Here is a 15,792-nt window from a genome sequence, read left to right as displayed (position 1 = left end):
GCATCTGAGAGATGGCCCAAGGCTGTCCTTTGCTTTTCAAATGAGGAAAAGGTCCAGAAAGGGCTGTCTAAGGTCACATAGCTGGTTAATGACAGAGCTGGGAGTAGAGCCACACTGAGCTAAGTTGTATTCCTACATCTCTACCAATGTGTAATCCAAATCAAAATAATTGGCGGGCAGAAGAAAGGGGAAAAGTTATGGTCTTTGAAAGTCATTAGTAATCCTATCATTAGATACATAATTAATATCATTTGCCAAGTAAACATACTAATGTCTTAAATGTGAGAGGCAATATCTATTGCACTAATGAGGTGACTGGTACCATGGCCATTTATGGCAGATATATTTTTCCAAATTTAAGACTTTAGCATACACATATACATATGGAGAGAGAAAGATAGAGTTGATTTACAGATATATTTCCCATCTAAACACACACCTTGACCATTTTGCCAGGAAAATAACCAAACAACTTCCATTGAGGTATACAAAGAATGATGACAAAGTTATGTGGCTTATAGTTTAAAAAGAAAGTTTAGGCTGTGTGCGGTGGCTCAGGCCTGTAATCCCAGCACTTTGAGAGGACAAGGCGGGTGGATCAACTGAGGCTGGGAGTTTGAGACCAGCCTGACCAACATGGAGAAACCCTGTCTCTACTAAAAATACAAAATTAGCTGGGCGTGGTGGCACATGCCTGTAATCCCAGCTACTCGGGAGACTGAGGCAGAAGAATCACTTGAACCCAGAAGGCAGAGGTTGCGGTGAGCTGAGATCGCACCATTGCACTCCAGCTTGGGCAACAAGAGCAAAACACAGTCTCAAAAAAAAAAGAAAGAAAGTTTAAAAACAAAATTGCTTGGGTCCCTCCACCCTGCCTTTTCACTCTCTATTAGTTTTTATCACACTCTGGGGACTGTTGTGGGGTGGGGGAAGGGGGGAGGGGGCAGGGATAGCATTAGGAGATACACCTAATGCTAAATGGCGAGTTAATGGGTGCAGCACACCAGCATGGCACATGTATACATATGTAACTGATCTGTACATTGTGCACATGTATCCTAAAACCTAAAGTATAATAATAAAAAAATAAATAAATAAAAATTTAAAAAGTGAGTTGGTTTAAAGAAAAAAAAAAAGAGTGGCTTGAGTAACAGTGAAGGTGGAGAAAAAGCAGAAGCAAAGACAGAAGCCCATTCAATCAGGAATACATATGCCCTCGCAGGTGAGGAACAGTTGGCCCTATTGTGAAGTCTCCAGGCTGGGGCAAGGAGGGAAGGCATGCCCAGGAAAAGCACGGGTGAACTGGAATAGTTTCTATGCTTATTTCTGAAGGCCCATCAAGGAACTAAGAGAAACTAGAATGTCCTGTTGAGGGAGGATGCAGACTTTTTCCCTCATTGTTTCCTAATGTAGGTTAGAACACAGATGGTCTAGAACACTGAAAAAGATCTTTTGTATTCTATTCAAGATAGATGAATGACAGTACAGTCACAGCCAGTTAGAGCTAGAAGGACCTCATAAGTCACCTAGTCTGACATCTTCATTTTCCAGATCAAAAAATGGGGTGCAGATAGATCTAGCAACTTGATTAAGGTGGCCACAAGCTCTCAGAGTGTGTTTTGCCAACCTCTAGTGGGTATATTGGGGCTGGGGGGTGGGGTGCACAGACAGCATTCCAACAGGTCTGTAGATCTTTCGAAATGCAAGCCAAAATGCACAAAGGTGTGTGCAGAGTACTTCCCTGGTTGACTTCACAAATTAATTTGAAAATTAAAATGTTACAATTATAATAATTATCCAGTCTTCCAAAAGTATTCATCTGGAGTGTAAGCACTTTAAACATGATCTTCTGTTCTCCTAAAGGTGCTGGAGCACGGGAAGGCTAGCCCACTGCCAGCCACATGGAGTGGGAGGATCACGGAGCCTGAAGCTGAGAGGCCACAGTGCTGCATCTGACATATATTACCAACTTGCCATGCAACTTCATCTCATTGACTCCGCATTCCCATTGTTTGGATTGGATCACCTGCAGTTCCCTTGACAACTGAGAGTCTGTACTTTTCTGTATGGTCCAGTGTGATGACAACTGTCTACACAACCAAGTCTGGCCAGCACTGAACACACTCAGCTTCCCCACAGTGCTCCAAGTCTCAAAGCCCAAACTGCAGCCAAATCTTGGCAGAGTGTTGTCCTCTGGTTAGGCCAGAGTACCTTTCTGAAGGACCTTTCTGAACATTTTTAGACCATTCGATGAATGACCCTAAATTCTTGGTGCATAATTGGGACTGCTGCCATCACTCCAGAAACATTTATTAAGCACTTACTGTGTACAGTGCTCAAGACCTGCCATCTTGTTTCCATCTTGACAACAATGATGCACAGTAGGGGTTGTCATTCCCTGTTTCAGAGAAGAGTAAAGGTGAGCCGTGGCCCAGTAACTTGCCCAAGGCCATCCAGCTACTGGGTGGCACAACTGAATTAAATCCTCCACTTTTTGACTCTAACACCCTTGCCTCCCTCCTTAGGGCGCAGGCACACCCAGCCAGGCTGAGAGGCACTCAGGCACTCTCGAACTTCATGTTTGTCATGCATACATATGACTTCCTTCGACTTCTCTGCAAATTTCCACCATATGCATTTCCATAGCAACATTGCAACACAAACACGGTATAATCTTTGTCCACTGCAGTACATAGCTTGAAAGGTTTTTTTGTTTTGTTTTGTTGTTTTGTTTTAAATAAAAAGGAGCTGCATATGTATACAGCTGATCTAGATCCCATGGCAACAAATAACAGATATAAACTTGGGTTCTTTTCCTTTCCTTTCTCTAAATCTTTTTATTCTTTTCTCTTGTTTGTATGGTAATAGTTTAGAACATCAAAAACTGGGTTGCACCATTTGCGATTAAGCAGGGCCCCAATTCGGTGACCGCTGCGCCGCCAGCCTGGCGCGGGCCGCCTGCAAGACAATGGCCACGACCTGACGCGCGAGCGCCAGCCCCAGCCCGGGAGTCTCGCCGCTGGCGCTTGACGCACGCCGAGACCCGGGGGCCGTGCCCCAGCTTTGTGGAACCTGAGGGCGGCTCGGGTCAGGTCGGTCCCCGCGAGAGGACAGGCGCGACCCGTCCCTCAGGACCGACGGCGTGTGGCTGCCGGGGCATGGGGTGCCCCTCTCGGCCCGGCAGCTCCAGCGAGGGGACGCTGGTAAGTCCCACCCCTGCCATCGCCGCGGGCCTCCTGGGCACGCCCGGCCGCGGGGCATGCCCGCCCCAGGTTACCCTCCCGGCGACCCTCCGAGGCGGTATTGCTGTCAGACACATTTTACAAATGCAACCCTCCAGCCTAACGAAGGCCAGTACCTGGCCCACGCCCACAGGATGGGAAGGGAGAGTGCAGGGATTAGAATCCAGCACATTTTAAAGATTTTGTTTCACTCTACTTCCCGTGGCTCCTCGCCCCAAGGGCACTGTGGAACTATCTCTGCCCAGGATCACTTATCTGAAGTCGGTGTTATGCTTCCTTCCCGGGCAGTCCCTGGGTGCAGCTTCCCGACGGGCTAGCTTGGGAGGCATTCCCTTCCCTGGCTGATGCAGGAAGGTGGGTTTGTCTGTCTGTGGTCCCTGGTTCTCCCCTCTGATTCTCCCTCTTCCCAGAGCCCCTGCTTTTAAAGGCTTCATATTCCTGACAAATGGAGATCCACTGACATGAAGAAATTCTCAAGCAACTAGGCAACTGGGATTGTGCAGGGGCTTGCCCCTGATCCTATAGTAAAAGGTCCAGCCCTCACCAGCTGAAGGTGAGGAGGAATTTCACTGGGGAAATGTCATTCTTTGTTTCACCGTCATGAATCCAGTGAAACTTATTATCACCAGAAATGCTCCTTGGCTGCTTCCTCGCTGAAATTGTGCTGAGGTATCTGATGGCCCACTGAGGTGGTGGGTAGAAGGTTGGACAGCCAAGTGGTGATAAGAAAACCTACCATTTCAGTAGTACTCACTCGGTGCCAGGTGCTCTGAGCAGCTCTCTATAACACTGCCTCCTCACAAACCCCAAAGGCAGGATTATTATATTATTATATAATCATAATATTAATATTAATATGATACTATTAATAATAAATTTATTCTTGCTTACCACGTGAGGGATCCAAAGCTTGAAGAGGTCACCTATCCTGTCTAGATCCCACTTCTGACTCTAGAGCCCGTCCAGGAGTGATTTCCCCATAGAAGGGAAAGGGGGCTGCTCAGTAGAGAAACAGAAATAAGATTGTGCCAGGAGAGATCGCATTATTCCTCAGACTCAAAGGCCGATTTGCACAGCTTTAGGATAGGTAGAGGGAGAAGAGTGGAAACACCCCTATCTCTTTGTCCAAACCCACAGCGAGATCCAAGGCTCAGTCAGGAAGGCTCTTCAGTCAATTGTTTTCTGTTTTCAGAACTAAAGTGGAAATGACCCAGTGAGGAAGGAAAATAAGCACAGAATAAGCATGATCTGCCTTGGTCACACAATTAAAATACATATGCTGCTAAAGGTACACCACTCTTCCACCCACCCCTTCAGAGTGAGAAAGGCCCTTTTTGCCCTGGAAGCCTACTGAAGTATTCTACTGGGGAAGTATTCTACTGAAATATTCTAGTGGGGAAGTCCCTGCCGCTTCTGAAGGAACACTGAAAGAAACCTTATTCCTTAGAGTGCAGTCACCCAAAGGGTTTATTCTAGAAATGCAGAGAGGCATTAGAGATGGTATGTGAACAAAAGCAGGACAGAGGATGCACGCCCAGATGTTGTCTTGGCCAGGTTGCAATTCGAATGATCTAATGTTTTCTGGCTTCTTCTTGCTTTGCTTTTCCAATTTGGTTTGGATATTTGCATTACTGTATTATTTTCCCTGTACAATTGCTGTTGTCTGTACACAATTAGGTCATTTTCACAGTTGGGTGAGGACACACTTCAGAAGTGAGATGAGCTACAGCTGCTAGCAGGCTCCCTCCTGGGATGTGTACTTAGATCCCTTTCTTGTTGGTCCCAAAGACTACCTGTACCCAGGACCTGAAAATTTTAATCTAAGTCATCTAACGAGTGGAAAGAACTACAGCATCCCCTTGTAATGGTAGGTAAGAGACATCTTGTAAGTTTTGGGTTGATTTGCTGATCAATAGTTCCTTGGGCCTAACCCCATATTGTTAAGCTCCAAACAAAAGAAAGGACTGTTTCCCAGTTGCTTGTGGCTTCTTGGTCCATGAAGTTCTGCTGAAATGGACCCTGGGCAAGGAAAAAAAAAAAGGGAAGTTATAGAGGGGAGGAAGGGCAAGCTGCCCCTGGACGTGAGCCCAGAATTTTACAAGCAAGTATAGAAGCTGGCCTTTGAACAAGGACCTTGAAGAGCGAGAAAAAAGGGATCCCAAAGGAACGGAGGCTTATTGTGCAGATGAATACTGATTATGTATGGCCATGTTCACAAAGTACCCTGCAACACCTCAACAGTGTAAAATCTCACTAATACATACCCCACTAATTCAGCCTTCTCAACTATCTGGAATATGTGGCCTTTTGGGTAAAGCCAGGGCTAAAATTCACTTTTGTGCTATCTCCAAAAATGAAGTTGGGCTAAACAAATAGAAAGGACAGGCTGCTATTAAAGTCACTGGGGAAGCCCGTGACTCTTTAAGTTCATAATCAGACATGATAGTATCCAGCTCATTAAATGCCCCATTATGGGCAGGACCATCTCTCTGGCTCAGCTTGTTTCCTATTTGCTTCCTCTCATGGTACCTTAGGTCTGCATCTATGACATTGACCTTGTTTCTCTTCTCCTCTTTTCTCTTTTTTTTTTTTTTTTTTTTTTTGAGACAGAGTCTTGCTCAGTCACCCAGGCTGGAGTGCAGTGGCGCTATCTCAGCTCACTGCAAGATCCGCCTCCCAGGTTCACACCATTCTCCTGCCTCAGCTTCCTGAGTAGCTGGGACTACAGGCACCTGCCACCACACCTGGCTAATTTTTTTTGTATTTTTAGTAGAGACGGGGTTTCACCATGTTAGCCAGGATGGTCTCGATCTCCTGACCTCGTGATCTACCCACCTCGGCCTCCCAAAGTGCTGGGATTACAGGCGTGAGCCATCACGCCTGGCTCTCTTTTCTCTTTTTATCCAAATTATTCATTCATAATTTATGCAATAGATATTGTGCTCCTTCTATAACTCAAGCATGTGCTAAATGCTGGAGTTACAACAAGTAAATACAGAATGTTTGCTCTCAGGGAGGTCATAGTCTAATGTGGAAAACTGATGATAAAGTGTGATGGACATGGAGACCCACATCCAAGCAAGAAGTGATGCCTGAATGATGAGGCAGCTAAGACTCAGAGAAACTGATGACTTTTTCCAAGTTCTCTCAGTTGGCTGATGACAGGGTTGGAACTGAAGAGATCAGTCAGAACAAAAGCCTGGTCTTCTGCCACTACCTCCTTGAGACTTCCCAGACTCCCACGTTTGGGGGCTTCTCCTCTTGTTCTTTCTATCCAGTTGCACGTAGTTCACACTCACTCTTTTCCTAGCACTGATCTATTCCTACCTCAGTAGAATTCACATTTATCACTAAAGCCAGGAATCTGACCTACCTCCCTCTAAGGACTGATGTGCTGATAAATTGAGCTAATCAATATAAAAGTACTTTAAGAAGTACACTGCAACACAAACCTAAGTCCCAAAACCACAATCTAATTAACATATTAATTTAATCAATGAATCAGTCAAAATATCAATCACGAATCAAGACTAGGTTCTGTGGGAGATGAGGCATGTCTTCATATATAGCATGGCCCCATCCCTAAAGGAATTTATGGATGAGTTGGTGGTAAAAAGTTAAAGAGGAAAGAAAGCAGGCATTTATTGAGTGCCTATCATGTAGTATGCACTGTGCTATCTGCTTTTCCTTATATTATCTCACAATAATCCTCACAACATTTTAGGAGGTAGTCATTATCTTCTTCAATGTTTGGATAGAATGTTTCGATACACTGCCCTCCCCCAATGCCTCTCTGTTCGAGCACAGCATGGCATAATAGCTAAAAAGCCTTGGATCAGGGCTCAAACTGAATTTGTATCCAGGCACTGCCAATTACTTTCTGTATACTCTGAGGAAATTGCTCAAATTTTCTGCACCTCAGTTATAAAATCAGGAAGATAAGAATAGTACCAATTGTATGCTTTGTTGTAAGGATAAGGTGACCATATATGTTGACGTATTTGCCACAGTGGCTGGTCCACAGTAAGCACTAGATAAAAGTTAAGATATTATTATTACTATCCAGCTCCAATTCCTTTTTATCTGCAAATTCTTCCCAGATCTCCTACCGAAATTAGTCTCTTTTACCTCTGTATCTTCACATCACTATAGGCATGCTTCTCATCATGTTCATATGTGTACCTGATTATTACTGCTTAGCACAGAAAAAATAATAAAGGTAGGCGATTAGATGAATGTCTCCCAGAATGATATCACATGCTCATAGAAGGAAGGAAGTATTGTGTTTCTAGCTATAAGGCAGACAAAATGCCTGGATATTATAGATAAAATATACTATCAAATGCCTAGTCAACTCTCATGTAAATTGGAGAAACCCCCAAGGGGACACACACACACACACACACACACATACAAACACACACGAGGGATTGGAATACAGCACGGTAAACAGGCACTAAAGCTACTGCTGCTCTGGAAAGTCTATTTTATTAACTTTGAGGCTCAGTTTAAAGGACATTATGGAGAACAGGAGACAAGGCTTAGTACCTTCAAAAAATGGAGAGTTGGAACTGAGACCCCTGCATAAAAGTGAGACTCACAAAGAAATATGTACTCAGTGAAAGGGTAGACTAGGAAAAAAAAAAAAAAAAAAAAAGAGAAAAGAAAAAAGGAAACCTGCTTATCTGCAATAAAGAAAAATAGGGAAATATGTTGGCCTCAGCCTGGGCTCATAAGATGTTAAAATCACAGATACACCTCCCTAACCACAGGTTCGGGGTTTGAATTTATACTACCTACATGATCTTGGAAGTCTCAGTTGAAAAAATTAGTTTAAATTGGCCTCAGGTTGATACCACCCCAGGGTACCTGGCAGGCTGTCCCCTGGAGGGACAGCCACACAGGCCTCATAGGAGTGTAACAAACAAAGCCCCACTGAACATGAGATCACAATCTGAAATTACAAACCACACTAGGAAACAAGCTACCATGAGTGAGAGCCAGCAGAAACCACAATGAACAGAATTAGACTTTACATAACAGTTATTCTATATAAATTGTTTTAAATTTAAAAGAAATATAAGAGAAAGACGAATATGGAACAGGAATAAATAACATATAAAAAGACCAAGGAGAATGAAGAAAGAACCAAATACTACTTACAGAAATCAAAATATACAATCATCAAAGTTAGAAACACAGTGAATGAGTGTAAGTAGAGAAGACACAAGTAAAGAGAATTAAGGAACTGGAAGATAAATGTGAAGAAATTACCCAGCAAAAGGGCAGGGGCACAAATAAATGAGAAACATGAGATGTTAGGGGGACAGGAAGAAAAAACCCAATGTGAAAAAGGCAATATTTAGAGATAATGTTTCCAGAATTAAGGATAAGAAGCTGATTAGTTTGAACTTTGAAACTAGAGCACCTGGCAAGTGCCTGTTAGATGCCTAATAAATGTTCTTTGAGTTGGATTGACACAAGTCCTCTAGCATTTGCTTGTCCTTTACTTCATATATTTATTCATTTTAAAAAATATTCAGTAGAAATACAGAGGTGAACAAAACAAAGTTCTTCTTTGAGTTTGTGTTCTGGACAAAAATGACAAATAATAAACAAATCAACAAATTAAAATGAGATACTTTTGAATTATAAGAAGAGCTATGAAGGAAATAAAAGGGCTACTTAATAGCAATATTGGGAATAGGATTTCACTGAAGAAGTGAGACCTCAGTAAGAAGTGAAGTGAAAGTATTCCAAGTGAAGATACAGCACATACCAAGGCCCTGAGTGAGAAATCACTTGGTGTTTTTGAGAAAAAGATGTCAATGGGTCTGGGCTGAGTGAGTGACATGGAGAGTGATATAAGATGTGGCTGGGGAGAGGTATAAGATGTGGTTTGAGAGGTAGGCAAGAAAAATGGGATTTTTTTTTTTTTTTTTAAATAAATTTGAGAGCAACAGGAAGACATTGGAGAGTTTCAGGCACAGGAGTGATGTGCTCTGTCACCCTGGCTACTCTGGAAATAGAATGTAGTGGGGGCAAGAATGGAAGCAGGGAGCCTAGTTAGTAACTTCAGTTGTCCATGCAAGAGACAACAGCAGCTTGGGCTAGAGTGATAGCCATGAGTATGGAGAGAAATGTATGGATTTAGATATGTTTTGAAAATAGAAACATTGTATTTGATGGAGACAACAGAAAAGATGAAGAAAAGGGAAGGAGGGATCAAGTATCATTCCTGTTTTCTGGATTGAGCAGCTGGGCAAACAGTGGTGCCATTTTCCAAGATGAAGAATAGAAGAGTAACGCTTGGGTAGGGGTGGGATGGGAACATGAAATAGGAGTCCTGTTCTGGACATGTTAAGCTCAAGATGCCCATTAGATGTTCAAGTAGACAGCTGTATATGAGAATATGGATGACCTCAGGAAAATGAGCCCTAAACCAAGGAATGCTCATATTTTGAGACATGTGTTTCCTTCAAGATCTACCTGTGTCATAGGCTTGAACAGGGGTATGTGTAGGGGACTGAGCACTTCCAGCTACAGATTCTCTGGGAAAACAGCCAGTGTAGCTCTTGAGTTCAAGAAACACTGCCTGTACCCCTGCTCAACTTAGAAGTGGAGCCTAGGTTCTTCCAGGCCTGCCTAACCCTGATGCTTTTGGTAGCTGATGTAGTTTTAAGCCAATGTGCTTTCTAAGGGATGCCAAAAGAATGAGTACAGAAAATGACTTGGTGACAAACCCAGGCAGCTCTTCTGTGGGGAAGGGTGGAGGAGTCCTCATGCAATCTGGCTCCCACCCATTCCCACCCACCAGCTGAGGGCATTGTATCCAAGAGATCCAAGGGAGTAGAGTCAAGAAGATGACGCATCAGGAGGTACAAAGAAAAAGGAGATCCCAGATGAGGTAATGACCAAAAAATGCCATAACCCATTACATAAGTGAAAGTGAAACCTGAGGAACAAATAAACAAAGGGTATCAGATTGATGTAAAAATACAAGAAGCTCACTCTGTGGTTGCTGACATACATCATTGTGGAAACAAAATCATGTCCAAAATGACTATGGTTAAACTTGGAACCACATGACAGGAGTTTTAGGAAGTTCCAAAAGAATCAAAAATAACTTGAACAAACTAGCATTCTTCCCTGGGCTTATGGCTTTGAGAAGGGACAAGCGCCCCTCTGGAGAGATGAACAACAGTCCACAGGAGACCAAGTGGCTCAAGGGAGTTCATGTGAAAGAAGGAAACTACTGTCTTCGGAATGTATTGGAAAGTTGTCTGACACCTGATATTAGTCAGGATTCAGCTCTCAAGCCCATTAGATTACAGGAGGATAGTTGTTGTTGTTGTTGTTTTCTCAGCTGAATATATATATTCAGACCCACTGCAATTTCTCTCCTTTCATTCCTCAAGAAAACCAAGAATGTGGCCAGGCATGGTTGTTCACGACTGTAATTCCTACTTTAGGAGGCTGTGGGTGGATCACTTGAGTCCAGGAGTTCGAGACCAGCCTGGCCAACATGGTGAAACCCTGTCTCTACTAAAAATACAAAAAATTAGTAGCAATAGTAGTAGTTCCCGTTACCTGGGAGGCTGAGGCACAAGAATCACTTGAACTTGGGAGGTGGAGGTTGCAGTGAGCCAAGATCACGCCACTGTACTCCAGCCTGGGTGACGAAGTGAGAGTCTGTCTCAAAAACAAAACACAAAACCCAAAAAACTAAGAATGTTACTTTACACTTGTACCTAATAATGCACTTTGCATTGGTCACTAGGAAACTCAGAACCAAATTTGTGGACTATCCTTAATGTACTAAGTACATAAAACTTTAGGTAGCATATATCTTGTGTGTTAACCTCACTACTGGCTTAATCTTATTTCTATACCCTATTTTTCTCTTATCCCCATTTTCTTTTCTTAAAAAATAGTGTATTGGACATATCATGTGTTTTGAAACAAAGTAGAATATAAATAAATAAATAAGTCGACTTTCTGTCCAAACAAGGCAGCATGAAAAGCAGGAACTTGGTGGTGGTATGACGTTTCAATGAACCAAAGAGGCTCTGATTACTGTCTGTAGACACCCACGGCACAATTATTAAGTTCATTAGACAGAGAGGAATCTGGATTCAGCTGTGACAGGACAGCAAATTAAATATTCATGGACAAAAGGAGGAGGCATTCAAGGTAAGATGTGCAGAGCCAACAAAAACAATCAAATGCGTAATTCTAACTCCTGTATGGGTTGATTTCCATGTGGGCCAGGGAAGCCTTCCAGGACAAGCTCCTTTGGCCTGCCTGGGTGGTTACCTCTTACAGAAACTCAGCTGTGTCTTGGGCATGGCTGGTCTGTCAGCTTTTACCCATGGGGAATAGCCAAACTCTTGTCTAGATGAGTGGGTTAAAAACCACCTCTGATCTCTGGAAAGGTTACTTTGCCTACTTTCTGATCATTTATTTACATTTTCATAGTCTTCATTATTTATTTATTTATTTTTTTACAATTACAAAAATAATTAAAAAAATAAAACTACAGCAGTAATATAAAGGCAATAACAATTCAAATAATATCAAAATACATAAAATATAAAATCAAGCTTCCTTTTCTTTCCTTCTATTCTTCCATTCCATTGCTCCTCTCCCATTCCTCACGAGTAACCACTGGCACTTGTTCAGTATGAATCCTTCTGGATCTTTCCTATGCACATTTAGACATATTTACACATACACATACCATAAAAAGTCTGTGTATAGCTTTGTTTTTTAAAAAAGAATTTTTCTACTCACATTATTCTGTAACTTGCTTTTTGTAACTAATATATTGTGGATTCTACTTATATACAGACCAACCAAACTCTTTTTAATGGCTGCAGAGTGAATCATGAAATCATAGTAAAAATATACATTAATGTATTCAGCCTAGTAAGTAGCATTTACATTGTTTCTAATATTTTGATAGTATAAATTAATACTGCATCAGATTCTTATGCCTGTGTCCTTTGGCTCTTATTTCTAACAGTAGAACAGCTGAGTTAAAGAGTATACATGTTGAATTTTGATAGGCACTGCCACATTGCCTTCCAGAAAGATTAACCAATTACCGTTCTACCAACAAAGAGTGTCCTTTGTTCACATTCTCACCAACAGTAGACACTGTCAGTGTTTTTAATTTTGACAGAACTGATTGGCAAGAGCATGCTACTTATTTTGATTTATAGTTACCTGATCAGTAGTAAGATTGAGCTCATTTTCAGTCTCTCCTTTTACTATGGCTACAATAAAAGAGCTGAAAGTGTGGTTTTTGGTTTATTTCTTTTAGATATAAATGACCAATCCAAATAGTGATATTTTGAACTACTAATTTCTAAGAAGATTCACATTGGAATGTTATGTATCTCCATATTAGCAAAATCAGTCATAATTGAACTCCCAAAGTCAAATTACATCTGATGTTTATTCTGGGATTCATAATAGTTTTTGGCCAAAAGTATTGAAAGATGCCAGAACTATATTCTTTTTTTACTTTTGTTTCCTTTATTTCTTCTTAAAAAAACACAAAAAACAAACCTAGGATACATGCGCAGAACATGCAGGTTTGTTACATAGGTATATGAGTGCCATTGTGGTTTGCTGCACCTATTGACCCGTCCTCTGACTCCCCTGACTCCCCACCTCCATACAGGCCCTGGTATGTGTTGGCCAGAACTATATTCTGTTGATTTTGTACCAAATTTATCACACCAGGAGTTGCAAGTAACAGAAAGAACTGTGACCAAACTATGGAAAAAGAAATTTATTAGGAGACTATTCGGAGTCCATTGTTGTGCTAATTAATGGGTGACTGGTCACCAGGAACCACTGCCGCAGTCTCATAGCAGGCATGGTATGGCTGGTAGGTCACCTCCACACAGCAAATGTTTTAAGTTTCTTGGTCTCTGTGCTCAAGAGTTTAATTCTAGGGGGAAAGCATTTGATTGGCCTAATGTGGGCCTCAAGGGAAGGAAGGCTTTTAATGACAGCCCCCAAAGACTAAATCCAATGGGAAAGAGATCTTCCTTTAAAAGGAAATTGGGGTATTGTTAGGACGTGAAATGGATGCTGGTCAGAAAAAACAAAACAAAACAAAACAAATTATCCCTACACTAAACTTACCAATTGCCTTTTCTTCTCTTTACCTTGTAAACCTGTCAGTGCCCATAGTCACTGTAGACAACCTCACAGGCAACATGCTGCCCACACCCAGAATACGAGCCCATGGGGCAGAATAATGGAGACCGTCCCATTCCTTACAGTTTGTATAATGCTTGCTCAAGTATATTGAACTCTGCCAGTCCTGGAATCAAAACATTTTAGTCTTAGAACAAGAACTGAGAGGTTTTCATATTGACTTTCACTCATTCTCCATTCTCCTTAATTCTCCTCAAATGCATAGAAATCCTGTGTTTCATGTATTCACTGATTCTTCTATGCAACCACTATTTATGGAGGGCAACCCTGTGCTAGACATTGCTCTAGGTGCTGAGGAAACAGCAGTGAAGTGGAAAGACATATCTGCCCTGGTGAGGCTGGAAGGAGCAAGCAAGGCTGGAGCTGGACTTTAGATCTTATCTGAAAAGCAATAGGAAACCACTCAAAGCTTTTGGGCAGGCAAGAAACATGATCAGATCATATTTTAGACGCATTATGCAAACTGTTATATAGAGAATGTACTGCAAGGAGAAATGAACCAGGCCAAGAGGCCAGTCAGAGGACCAGTGTAGTAGCTAGATGAAAAAAAAAAGATTTTTTCAACTAGCCTGGACTAGTTTGGTGGCCAAGGAGATAAAGAGATGTGGTCAGAATGAAGAGATATTTCTGAGGTAAAATGAATGGGGTGGGGTAGGGGGAGTGGTGGTAGTATAGGAAAGAAAAGAGTCAAAGATAACTGATTTTTCTGGCATGAGTGACCAAGTAAATGGTGACTATGATGGGTAACCCAGGAGGCCTTGGCTAGAGGGCAAGCAGAGTAAAGGATGAATTACCTTTGGGTCAGTCTGAGCACATGTGCAATTCTCATGTCAAGTATGGATTAGAGTGTCTAAATCCGAAGCTCAGGAGAGAGATCCAGCATGTGGCTACAAGGCCAAGGAGTTAGAAGACACTGCCCAAGGGGAGTACAGATTGAACAGAAGGGGATATCAACACTGGACTTACATATTTTAAATGAAGAAACTCCGGAATATTTTGCCTCAAAAACTGTGACTTCTGTATTCCACGGACCACTACATTAATTTTTCTCTTCTATTGCAGCTTTTTATAGTCTTCAACAACAACCAGTCCCTACATTTAAGAAGGTTAATAACTGAGACAACCTTCCTGGTGGATCCATCATTTGGCCCAGCTTGTAGAAAGATTCCCAACTAGCTCTAATTAGTTCCATCTTATTTGGAGGCAGAGGTATTCCTCATCATACCCATATCCTCACATAAATTGTCCAGGTAAGTTGCCCACCTTTATTTCAAGGGCTTAGAGATATGCAGGGCCACTGGACCCAGGACTGCACAGGGTATGGGGTGGTGATGGTAGTAAGGTGGAGCTTACCTTTAAAGACAGCCCAGCTCTGACTGAGTCCCTTCTACTCTATTCCTTAGTTCTCATGGCAGATTTAAGGACCCCACTCCCTCCACCCAGTCCTCTCTGGTCCCACTTGCCCCTCTCCTGGCTGTCTTCCTTATCCTAGGGCTAAATTATCCAGTCATTGGATATGGAAAGATTGTACTTTGAGTCTTTGTTTCTGTTTCCATCTGAAGTGCCCTAGGTACCAGGGAGAAAGAAGACGAGGAAAGACATATACCAGAAGCACATTAATAGGCTGCTGAAAAACTCTGCCGCACTTTCAGATGACAGGTCACCTACAGACAAATGATTCAAGGATCAACCAAGTTCTGAAAGTTTTCTTTTCTTTTTTTTTTTTTTTTTTGGGATAGAGTCTCGCTGTGTCACCCAGGCTGGAGTGCAGTGGTGTGATCTCAGCTCACTGCAACCTCTGCCTCCGGGGTTCAAGAGATTCTCCTGCCTCAGCCTCCCAAGTAGCTGGGATTACAGGTGTCTGCCACCATGCCCGGCTAATTATTTTTTGTGTTTTTAGTAGAAACGGGGTTTCACTATGTTGGCTAGGCTGGTCTTGAACTCCTGACCTCGTGATCCACTCGCCTCGGCCTCCCAAAGTGCTGGGATACAGGTGTGAGCCACCACGCCTGGCCAGTTCTTAATACTGCCAGGAGTGCTTTAGAAGGCTGGGAATATGGGGTGAAAGATTAGACATCCAAGCTGTTGAAAACCACAGTTTCAGTAAATATATGCACAATTTGAAAAATATATTTGCAAAAATCTAGGTGTCTCCGGTCTAGTCCTTCCTATTAATCAAATAAATTACTGAGCTTCATGGCCCAGTCTATGATCCTAGTTCTGACCGCTGCTGCCCATAAAGGCCTCAATGAATTCCTCTCTGAGATTCCAGACTTCCTTGGCTGGCGACTTGTTCCTCTTGGGACAGCTTTTTCCT

The 15,792-nt window shown here is 42.4% G+C and overlaps 1 long non-coding RNA gene across 1 annotated transcript; it reads right to left on the bottom strand.

The window, feature by feature from the left end:
- Positions 1-1,059: 1,059 nt before the first annotated feature.
- LOC134760552 (uncharacterized) lies at positions 1,060-8,804 on the bottom strand. Its single transcript, XR_010138236.1, has 3 exons — positions 8,043-8,804; positions 4,134-5,261; positions 1,060-2,398 (listed from the first exon to the last, which is right to left on the bottom strand). It is a non-coding gene; the product is annotated as an uncharacterized LOC134760552 (long non-coding RNA).
- Between the last annotated feature and the right edge of the window lie 6,988 nt (positions 8,805-15,792).

This window comes from Pongo abelii, chromosome 1 (genome assembly GCF_028885655.2).
Source record: "Pongo abelii isolate AG06213 chromosome 1, NHGRI_mPonAbe1-v2.0_pri, whole genome shotgun sequence".
Classification (NCBI taxonomy): Eukaryota; Metazoa; Chordata; class Mammalia; order Primates; family Hominidae; genus Pongo; species Pongo abelii.
This window is presented reverse-complemented; position numbering and strand designations above follow the sequence as displayed.